The sequence below is a fragment of the Phacochoerus africanus genome, chromosome 4 (genome assembly GCF_016906955.1).
Source record: "Phacochoerus africanus isolate WHEZ1 chromosome 4, ROS_Pafr_v1, whole genome shotgun sequence".
Classification (NCBI taxonomy): domain Eukaryota; kingdom Metazoa; phylum Chordata; class Mammalia; order Artiodactyla; family Suidae; genus Phacochoerus; species Phacochoerus africanus.
The window spans coordinates 1,158,580-1,168,472 of record NC_062547.1 but is presented as its reverse complement, the minus strand read 5'-3'; positions in this window follow the sequence as shown (position 1 = coordinate 1,168,472).

Here is a 9,893-nt window from a genome sequence, read left to right as displayed (position 1 = left end):
GCCCTGGAAAAAATATTTACTTTCCAGCATCAGCATCGACCTCTTTATATGACCTGTAGGAAAAATTTCTTCCCCGCGACGCACGTTCTCTGTATACGTGTTGGCTTCGGTTTGGGGGGTGTCACTCATCAAAAGCCTCAGCAGCTGTGCTCTGAAATCCAACACCCCATTTGCACTGAGGCCACAGGCTGCCCCCGGCCCGGGACTGCGATTCCCAGGCAGGCTGGGTCCGTCCTCGGCCGGAGGATGGAGGCTGAAGTGTCTCTCGAAGGCCTCCCCCAGCGGGATCCAGCCAGGATGTGTGGGACCTAACGCCGGCAGGACCCTGCACAGCTCCGGGGCCACCAGAGCCAGCGGGGGCATCCTGGCAGGAGCGGGGGGAGTCTCCTTTGGGACGGGACTTTTTCCTCCAGTTAAAACAAAATGGGGGGTATGGGTAAAACCCCGTCGAATTCACGGTCTTTGAGTTTAGGCGAAGGTAGAGCCCTACAACCTCCGCCCAAATCAGGACGTGGGACGTGGAGTCCCGTCGAGGCGCAGCGCGAGCGCATCCGATAGGATCCATGAGGACACGGGTTCGATCCCTGGCCTCGCTCAGTGGATTCAGGATCTGGCGTTGCCGTGAGCTATGGTGTAGGCACAGACAAGGCTCGGATCTTGCTGTGGCTGTGGGCTAGGCCGGCGGCTACAACTCCCGTTGGACCCCTAGCCTGGGAACTTCCATATGCTACTGGTGCGGCCCTAAAACAAAGCAAAAAAAAAAATAGGGGGAACAGTTAAACCATCACAAAAACCCCCTCTGCCCTTTTGCCCTCGAGCCCGCTCTTCAGCCCCAGGCCCTGGCAACTGCTGATCTTTTATCTGTTCCCTGCAATGCTGCTTTTTCCAGAATGCCATGTAAACAGGCTCAGGCAAGGTGTATGCTTTCAACTGTACCTGCCTTCCCAGGAAGGTGCACCTGAGCTGCGTCCGCACAGTGGCAGCGCAGAGAGCTGCCCCTTTGCCTTGCCCAGCAGTGACCCCACCCTTAGACGGCCGTCTACCCACCCCCCCAAGGAGAAGCTCAGCCCGGGCCGCTCCCGGCTTTCGGTGATTACAAACCAACCCTGACCCACGGGTTTCCGGGGACAGAGGGTTTTTACTTCACTCGATTAGATGTGTGAGTAGGATTGCTGAGCCCTAGACACTCATGCTTCAGTTACAAGAAACGACCAAACCCACCCCGGGGCCGCCCATGGCGCATCACTGCCGCTGGGGTCCAAGCCTCCAAGGCTCCCACCTTCTCAAGCACCTGAGATGGTCCTTTTTTTTTTTTAAATTATAGCCACTCTAAGAAGTACATTTGGTTTTCCCGCTGAGGTTTGAATCTGCCCTTTCCCGATGCCATGTGACCCCGAGCAGCCTCTCCATTATTTGCCGCCTGTCTGTCTCCTTCGGGGACGTGTCTGTTTCGACCTGGTGCCAATTTCTGATACGGGGGTCGTTCTCGGTTTGAGAATTCTGGATGTCTTCTGGACACCAGCCGTCTCTCAGGCACGTGTTCAGAGGCTTGCTCCACCCGTGGCTCGTCTTCTCCTGACTCTCCTCACAGCGCTGGGCTCAAAACAGCGTCCCGTAATTTGAGGAAGCCCAGCTCATCACCGTTTTCCTCTGTCGCTGGCGAAGCTGAGCCGCGTTCGCCCAGCCCGGGGCTGCAGGTTCCCTCCTCTGTCTGACCTCCAGATCTGAGCGTGCTGGGAAGCCTGAGTCAAAGTGCACCGTTTGTGCGAGATTATCCGTCATCCGTGGGGAAGACGGTCGGGGGGTCCAATTCCTCCTGGGCCCGTTTGTCCCTGCCATGGCCTCTCAATCTGACGCCTTTAGCATTGTGGGCCCGGCAGTTCTGGGCCGAGGGGGGCTGTCTGTCGTGCATCCTGTGACGTGTTGAACAGCAATTCCTGCCTCAACCCCCCGGGTGCCTCCTTCGGGCCCAACCCCACCCCCAGGGTTTCAACTGAAAATGTCGGAGACGTCGCCGTATTCACCAGCCTGGGCTCCCCACCAGGTCCCAGAGCAGGGAGCTCAAAGGGCAGGCGCTCACTGAGCCCAGGCCTGGAGGCTGGGGTCCGAGCCCCAGGGGCGGGCAGGGCGGGTCCCTCCCGAGGCCTCTCTCCCGGGCGTGTGGACGGCCATCTGCCCCCCGTGTCCTCGCAGGGCCGTCCCTCTGTGCGTGTCTGTGTCCCGACCTCCGCTGTCTCTAAGGACCCCGGTCCTGTGGGGTCAGGGTCCCCATCCCATGACCTCCCTTGACCTTCATCTCCCCTTTCAAGGCTCAGCCGCAAACACAGCCCCACTCTGAGGGGTCAGGACTGCAGCCCAGGACTCTGGGGACACAGCTCAGCCAAACGCAAATATCCCCGTTGCACACGTCACCCCTCAGCTGAGAACCACTGGTTTATCTTGATTTCTGCAGATTTATAATAAGCCTTGGAGTCAGATGGGGTAAGCCTGCTTCTTTTCCTACGCCCTTGTAGCTAATCTAGGACCTTCTCATTTCCGTGTGTATTTTAGTAACCCTTCCTCTTCAATTTTCTGGGAGGATTTATGTGGAATCAGTACGATTTCTTTTGTGCAGTCTGGGAGAGTTCACCCATGAAGTCATCTGGGCCTGGGGTTCTCTTTGGGGGAATTTTTCTTTTTTCAAAACCAAAATTTAACTTCTTTGATAAATAGGAACTTATGTGGGTTTCTAGTTCTTCTTGTTTTTTTAAAGTAGCCTTTTTAAATTTAATTTGTATTTTATATAGGAGTACAGCTGATTTCCATGATTGTGTTTCTCTCAGGTGTACAGCAAAGTGACTCAGCTGTGCATACATCTGTCCATTCTTGCGGGGTTTTGTTTGCTGGTTTGTTTGTTTTGTCCTTTTAGGGCTGCACCCGCAGCGTATGGAGGTTCCCAGGTGAGGGGTGCAATTGGAGCCTAGCTGCCGGCCTACCCCACAGCCACAGCCACACGGGATCCTTAACCCACGGAGCGAGGCCAGGGATCGAACCCGCAACCTCACGGTGCCTAGTCGGCTTCGTTAACCGCTGAGGCACGACGGGAGCGCCCATCTAGCCATTCTGTTCCAAATTCTCCCCCAGGTTGTTGGAGAACATTCCTTAGAGCGCCCCGTGCCCTCTCCGCAGATGCTTGGTGTTTGTGTACAGTAGAGAGTGTGGGTTAGCCCCAGACTCCTCATTTACCCCCGTTCCCCGTCCCCTTTGGGGACCACGAGTCTATTCTCTGTCTGCGAGTCCGTCTCTGTTTTGTAAATAAACTCGTTTGCATCCTTCTCTTAGATCCCACCCTGAAGGGATCTCGTGTGCTGTTTCTCTTCTGTCTTCTGAGGGAGCTTTGGAAGGTGCCTCACGCGTCAAACTTGTCCATGCTGCCCATGCCTGCCCGGGGCTGGCCCACGGCTGTTGGCACCACTCCCTCACAGTTCTTCCCTCCCCGCGGAATCTGCAGTGATTACGCTTCTGTCACGTCGAGCCCTGGTCCTTTCTGGCTGCTCCCCTTCTCTGGGGGCAGGATCCACGGCTCTCAGGGTCTCACCCGACTTGAGAAGCTGAGCGCTTGGTGCACTGGGGGCCCGACGTGGGGCCTGGTCCCACACATGGGGTCTCAGCCAGAGAAGGGAGCCCCGACCTCTCAGCCACGCGCACCCCAGGTTTAGCCTCAAGGACGGATCCCTGGGGCGGGACAAGAGACGGTGACATGCGTGCCCCCACCCCTGGAAAGAGAACCCACCAGCCGGGGGCTGGGGCAGGGTCCCTGTGTGCAGCCTGGGCTGGGTTCCGTCCTGCTGGCTGAGCTGGAGCCTGGACGGGGCGGGGGGGCACACACCCTGGTCCGAAGACCACAGACCCTCATGGCTCTTACTGAGTTCTAGCAGATTTTATGAAATAAATATTTCTTCGTTTGAAATGGCTGCAGGATCATCTCCAGAGAACAGCTATTTGCATTAAAAAAAAAAAAAAAAAAAAAGCAAAACCTCTCCAGCTTCACGTTTGAGTGGCTCTGCCCTCTCTGTCACCTACGGGCCGGAGTCCCCGTCACTTTCCGACTCAGTGAACTTGGAGTCTATGATTACCAGGGCCCCCTCCCACACCCCCGGAAAAATTAACACTCGGTGAAAATGGTGCAGAAACAATGTCCTTCCAAATGAACCACTTTCTTCTCCTTCACTGACCACGGTCCAGGGTCAGGCGCTCTCTCCCCCGGGGCAAGTGGGGCAGGATTTGATTACCTCAGCCTGCGTGTCCAAACTGCAGTAAATCCCGCTTCCGGAGCGGGTTGCCGCCAGCATGCCCTTGTTTGTCACTCAAGGTCACACAGGCTTTTCTCCTTTGCTTTGTGCTAAATGCCTTGCCGTTTCGTAGTTTGCATCTTGATCCACGATTGATCCGGAGTTAATTTTGTACGTGTAGGAGGTTTAGGTCAAGGTTCTCTGTTCTGTTTTGTTTGACGATGGCTTATTCCGCTGTTCCAACGTCATGTGTTGAAAAAGAAATAAAATATTTTATTTCTGGGTTTTTCAATGGTGTCTCTGAAGTTGAGTGATTTCTGGACTTTTAAGTTGTGTCTTTTCTATTCCCCCTTGCTAGGGCCGTACCTCCAGCATACGGAGGTTCCCAGGCTAGGGGTTGATGCGGAGCTGTAGCCACTGGTCGACACCACAGCCACAGCAACGCCAGATCCGAGCTCCGTCTGCAACCGACGCCACAGCTCCCGGCGACGCTGGATCCTTAACCCACTGAGTGAGGCCAGAGACCAAACCCGCAACCTCATGGATCCTGGCTGGGGTCATTACTGCCGAGCCACTCTGGGAACTCCTAAGGGGTGTCCTTGAATTCTGGCGGGTTTTGACTTTCGGGTGATCTAAGGCTCTCCCTTCGCAAGTCAGCTGCCTCTGCCTTTGGCCTTGTTCGTACCCAGCTCCGTCTACACCTGGTGCTTCTGTGTGCGTTCCTGGGTCCACCTTCTGCCGCCAGCACAGCGTCCAGACCCCTGGAGCCTTCCAACGAGGTGTCACACCAGAGCACAGCCATGCCTCCAGCTTCATGTGTCTTTTTCAAAATTACTTTTGGCGATTTCACCAAAATCTACCAAAAACTCCTTCCGAGACGTTTGAACGGAATCCTGCTGAATCTGACGATGGGGCGGGGAGAGTGGGTGTCTTTCCCGTTTTTGCCTCTCTGTCCGAGCAGAGCTTCTCGCGCCACGTGTGCATTGTCTGTTTTCCCTCCGTCGGTGTTTTAGCCGAGATTCTGTATGTGTTTTGTCCCACTTATTCCTAAATATTTCCTTTTCTGCGGCTTTTTACAAACAGATGTTAGCTACCTATTCATTGATTTTAAATAGACTCTGTTTTTTGAGAGCAGTTTTAGGTTCACAGCAAAATGGGGTGGAAAGTCCAGATTCCCCAGAGACCCTGTGCGCCCCCCCAACCCCCCCACCCCCGCCCCGACGGTGGGTCTGGTGCAGTCCGCAGACCTGCACCTGCACGTCCACAGCGCACCTTCGGCCTCATGCTCACTGGCGTACGTGTTTGCCGTCTGTGTCTGTTTCACTGTTTCGGAAGGTCAGGCCAGGAGCAGCCCCTTCTTGAGGCCGTTCGTTCTACCCCCCACCCAAGCTCTCAGCCCAGGGTGGGGCTGGAGGGCCCTTCCGCTCCCCCCCCAGCCCCCTGAGTGCCCTTAGGGAGTGGCTGGTGGGGTTGCGGAAGGGCTTCCCTTCCTGTCCAGTGGGGATTCTAGGCCAGCACCCCGAAAGCTGGGGAACCAGGCCAGGGAGCCCGTGTCTCCCGGGTTTTCCACTAAAGTTCAACTCCAGTCTGCTGGCTGGTGTCCCCAGGCCCAGGGGGAGGGGGGCATGAAATGACATGGGCCCCAGAGGAAAACTCAGCCGCCCCCCACCCTCCGCAGGGTAAGTGGCTGGCAGGCGGGGAAGTCAACCAGCCCTGATGGCCCAGGACGGGACTGGTCCCCCCCGAGGACGCACGCCCTGTCACCTGGCCGCCCGGGTCGGGGCCGCGGCTCCGGCAGGTGAGCTTCCGCCCCTGCGGGACGGGGACAGCGGGAGGGGGATGCGGACACCGGGTGGGGGGAGGTGGGGGCGAGCTAGACCCATAGAACCTGCTCCACACATCAGTACATTTATGCCGCGAACGTTCGCATCGTGTTATATATCTGACGCATACGTACTGGAAAGGGAGTCCCTATGGCTAATCTTTAGCTAAATCTCTCTAAATCTCTCCTTGCCTTCTCTTTCCACAAAACATACACTCGCCAACTTACTTTTATTTACTCACTCGTAGTCATATAGGTTTATCCGCTTATACTTATGGGTAATTATATTTTAACGTAATATGCTTAATTACAAGCGTATTTGTACTGTAATTAAGGCGCATTACACACATTATACATGATTATATATAATATACACACATTCGACACAGCTGGATGCGATGTGCTAACACTCGGTTGAGTTTGAGGTCATCAACGCACGTCTGTGGGGAGTTCCCTGGTGACTCAGAGGGTTCAGGAGCCAGCCCCGTCGCGGCAGTGGCTTGGGTCATGGCCGTGGTGCAGGTTTGATCCCTGGTCCAGGAACTTTGGCATGTCAAGCATGAGGCCCCCCAAAATAAAAAATGGGCACAAGTCTGCGTTTTCCTTCTTAAAACGCATTTTTGGTCTCAGGATAACGCTGATCCCCCAAAGAGCTGGGAAGGGCTCCGTTCTCTTCCACTTCCCAGAAAGAGTTGTGTGAAACCTGCATTATTTCTCCCTTAAATTTTTGTCTAGCTCACCAGGGAAGCTGTGGGGCTTCTCGTGTGTGAGGGAGGGTTTTTCCACTACGATTTCAGTTTCTCTGCTAAATGTCAGGCTATTCAGATTACCTACTTCTTCTCCGGTGACCTTGGCTGTTCACCTTCAAGATACGGGCCCGCTCCCCCTTGGCCGTTGAAGGGCGGCATGGGCAGCGGGGTCCTGTCCGCCGCGTCCCCGCTTCGCCCAGACCTGGGGAAGGACGCGCCCTCCGGGGCAGGAAGCCCGGGGCCCGAGATTGCGGGCGACCTGAGTGGGACCCGCCCCCTGGCGTCTCCTCGGTCCTCCGGGATCTCTGTCTGCTGGCGCTGCCTCACGGTGCCGGCTTCCCGCACGTCGTGTGGTTTTCGGTTGAGGACTCAGACTCAGCCGCGGCCGGGTGGTGGGGAGGCGGCTGCGTCCTTGGAGTCATGCTTTGTCCCTGCCATGCCGCTCTGGCCACTCCCCACTCCCCTCCCAAGACCCTCCAGTGGCTTCTCAGCCTGCGGTTTCCAGGACTGAAAAGGGGTGGCAATTTGGGGTTCGAGCTGTGGGAGGGGGGCCTGGCCTGTCACGTCTCCGGGAGAGTCTCTGACCACCCAGGGCTCAGGCTCAGGGGGCTCACGGCCCGGTTCCTCCCTCAGCGGTGATTGTCCGTCTAACCGAGGCCGCAGCCCTCACAGCCTCAGCTCCCACCGCGCGGGTCCCAGGCCTGTGCAGACTCTCTTGGGTTCAGTGCCGGAGCCTTTCTGTCAGGGCCGGGGGTGCTTCCAGGACGGGTCCCCGGGTCCTCACTGAACCCCGGCCTCTCTTGTTCTAAGAAGGCCTCACGTGGACTGGGGGGCTCGGGAGTCCTGGGAATGCCGGGTGTGGACCAGCGTCTGGGGGCAGCATCCCCACAGCCAGCAGCCAGGGTGCTGGTCAGCTTCTCCCCCAGAAAGACACTTATCTGAGGGAACCGACTTGCACCACCGTGGAGGCGCGGGGACTCAGGACAGAGCTGCAGGTGGCGTTTGGAGGCGTTTCTGCGGACAAGCCAGCAGGAGCCAGCGCTACGGACAAGATCCAAACTCTGCCAGCAGAGTTCCCCTCCCTGGGGGAAGGGGGGAGGGGAGGACAGGCTTCTTTCAGCTCAGAACTTCACCGGCTTAGATGTGGCCCACCTGCGTCATGGCAGCCATCGGCGCTACTCAGAATCTACCAAGTTCAGTGCTAACCGCTCCCACAAACACCCTCACGGAAACACCAGGAACGATGCTGACCAAACACCTGGGCACCGCGGCCCAGCTACAGGCAGGATCGCATGAGGCTGCCTTGCTTCGCACAGGACCCGTCATGCTTCCTCAAGCGTGAACTTCACATTTGCTGTCTGTGCATGAACTACTTGAGCTTTTGGAAGTGGCAGCAGAGCTGCCCGATCAGGCTGAGAACTGGCCACCTGAGTCTCACTGAGGCAGTGGGGACCTGCTGCCCTGGGGGGCGGTGTCCCCCATCCTAGAGCCCCTCAGCCCAGGAAACCCTTCCTTCTGAAATGGGACAGAAGCTCATCTCCTACAAATGGCTCTGCTCCCTTCCCCAGGGGACAAAGCCTCTGAGGTCTCCTTTCCCTTTTTGCTGTGGCTGCTGGGGAGCTCACAGCGAAAGTCGGGCTCTCAGGCTTTCACGTCCCTGGGCCTAGATGCAATGATGTGATTGCATCTTCCACTCTTTCTTTTGGGGATTCACATGCTTCCTGTACTTTAGCTCTAAAATAGGCTACATCCTCTGGCGTTCCCGTTGCTCTGTGGGTTAAGGGATCCTGCATTGCGGCAAGCTGCGGCGTAGGTCACAGATGTGGTTCAGATCCTGCGTTGCCGTGGCTGTGGTGTGGGCCAGTACCGGCAGCTCCAGTTCAGCCCCTAGCCTGGGAACCTCCATACGCCATAGGTGAGGCCCTAAATGTAAATAAATTAAAAAATAAAAAATAAAATAAAACAATCTACACCTTCTGGGTGTGTTCACTGGCATCCGAGGAGACCAAGGCAGATTCAGGCCTGGGGGGCACGGTGACATTGGTTTAGACCCTTGTTCTGGACTTACAGGCTCTGTGCTTGGGGCAAATTCCTTTACTCGGTCCCCGGTTTTTAATTATTCATTTAGGTTAGAGTATGTAAAATATTTAACTTAGGGCCTGGCGCATGACACTCCGCACGAGTTAGCAATTAGTATTATTTTTCCAGCGTGTTTTGCCATTAAGGGAAGTACGAAACTGGATCTGAAAAGCGTGGGCACCTCAGGCCAGCAGGGGGCGCTCCTGGCTGAGGACAGAGGGCAGAAGGTGCGAGGCCTTTCTGGTGCCCAAGCCTGGTCCCTTGGGACATGGAGCTGCTGAGCCCTGGGCAGGGAGGCCTGGGGAGGAGGTGCCACCGGGAGAAGAGGCCACAATAGGAGAGTGCCAGGCGTGACACAGGTCTTTGTGCCGGCGACCCTAGGATGAATGGGGCTCCTGGGGGCGGCTGTGGGTGAGCACGAGAGAGGGCAGTCAGGGGCAGGAAGGTGGGTCTGGGGGCACAGAATGGCCCCCCTTCCCTCTGCTACCATCTCGTAGTGGGGCAGCTGAGATGGGACGGTGGCTTCAGCAGGGCTGAAGTCCCAGCCCATGGCCCCCTCGAGCCACTGGCCCCCAGTCCAGGGAGTGGCCAAGGAGCCCACAGCCCTGGGGATGCCAGCCTTTCCTGCGACCTGGCCCCAGGAGGCCACAGAAATCTTGCTGAGTAGGGGTGGGCAGGAGAGGCTGCGGCCAGCTCGGGGGAGTCAGGGGCCTGCGAGCCGGGGCCCAACAGCCACCAGGGACCCAGCCTCCGCACACCCGGGCCTCCCTGCTGAGCCCAGAATATCCCCCTGAGCCTGCGTGTCCTGTGGGCCCAGGAGGGACACAAGCCCCAGGCAGGTGCCCAATACAGCCACCTCCTAGCCATGTAGATCTCAAGCAGAGAGGTGTCCCAGGGGCATGCCCTCGCATGCCCACCACCAGAGCAGAGGGCCTGCAATGCCTCCCAGGGCTCCAGCCTCTCCCCACCCTC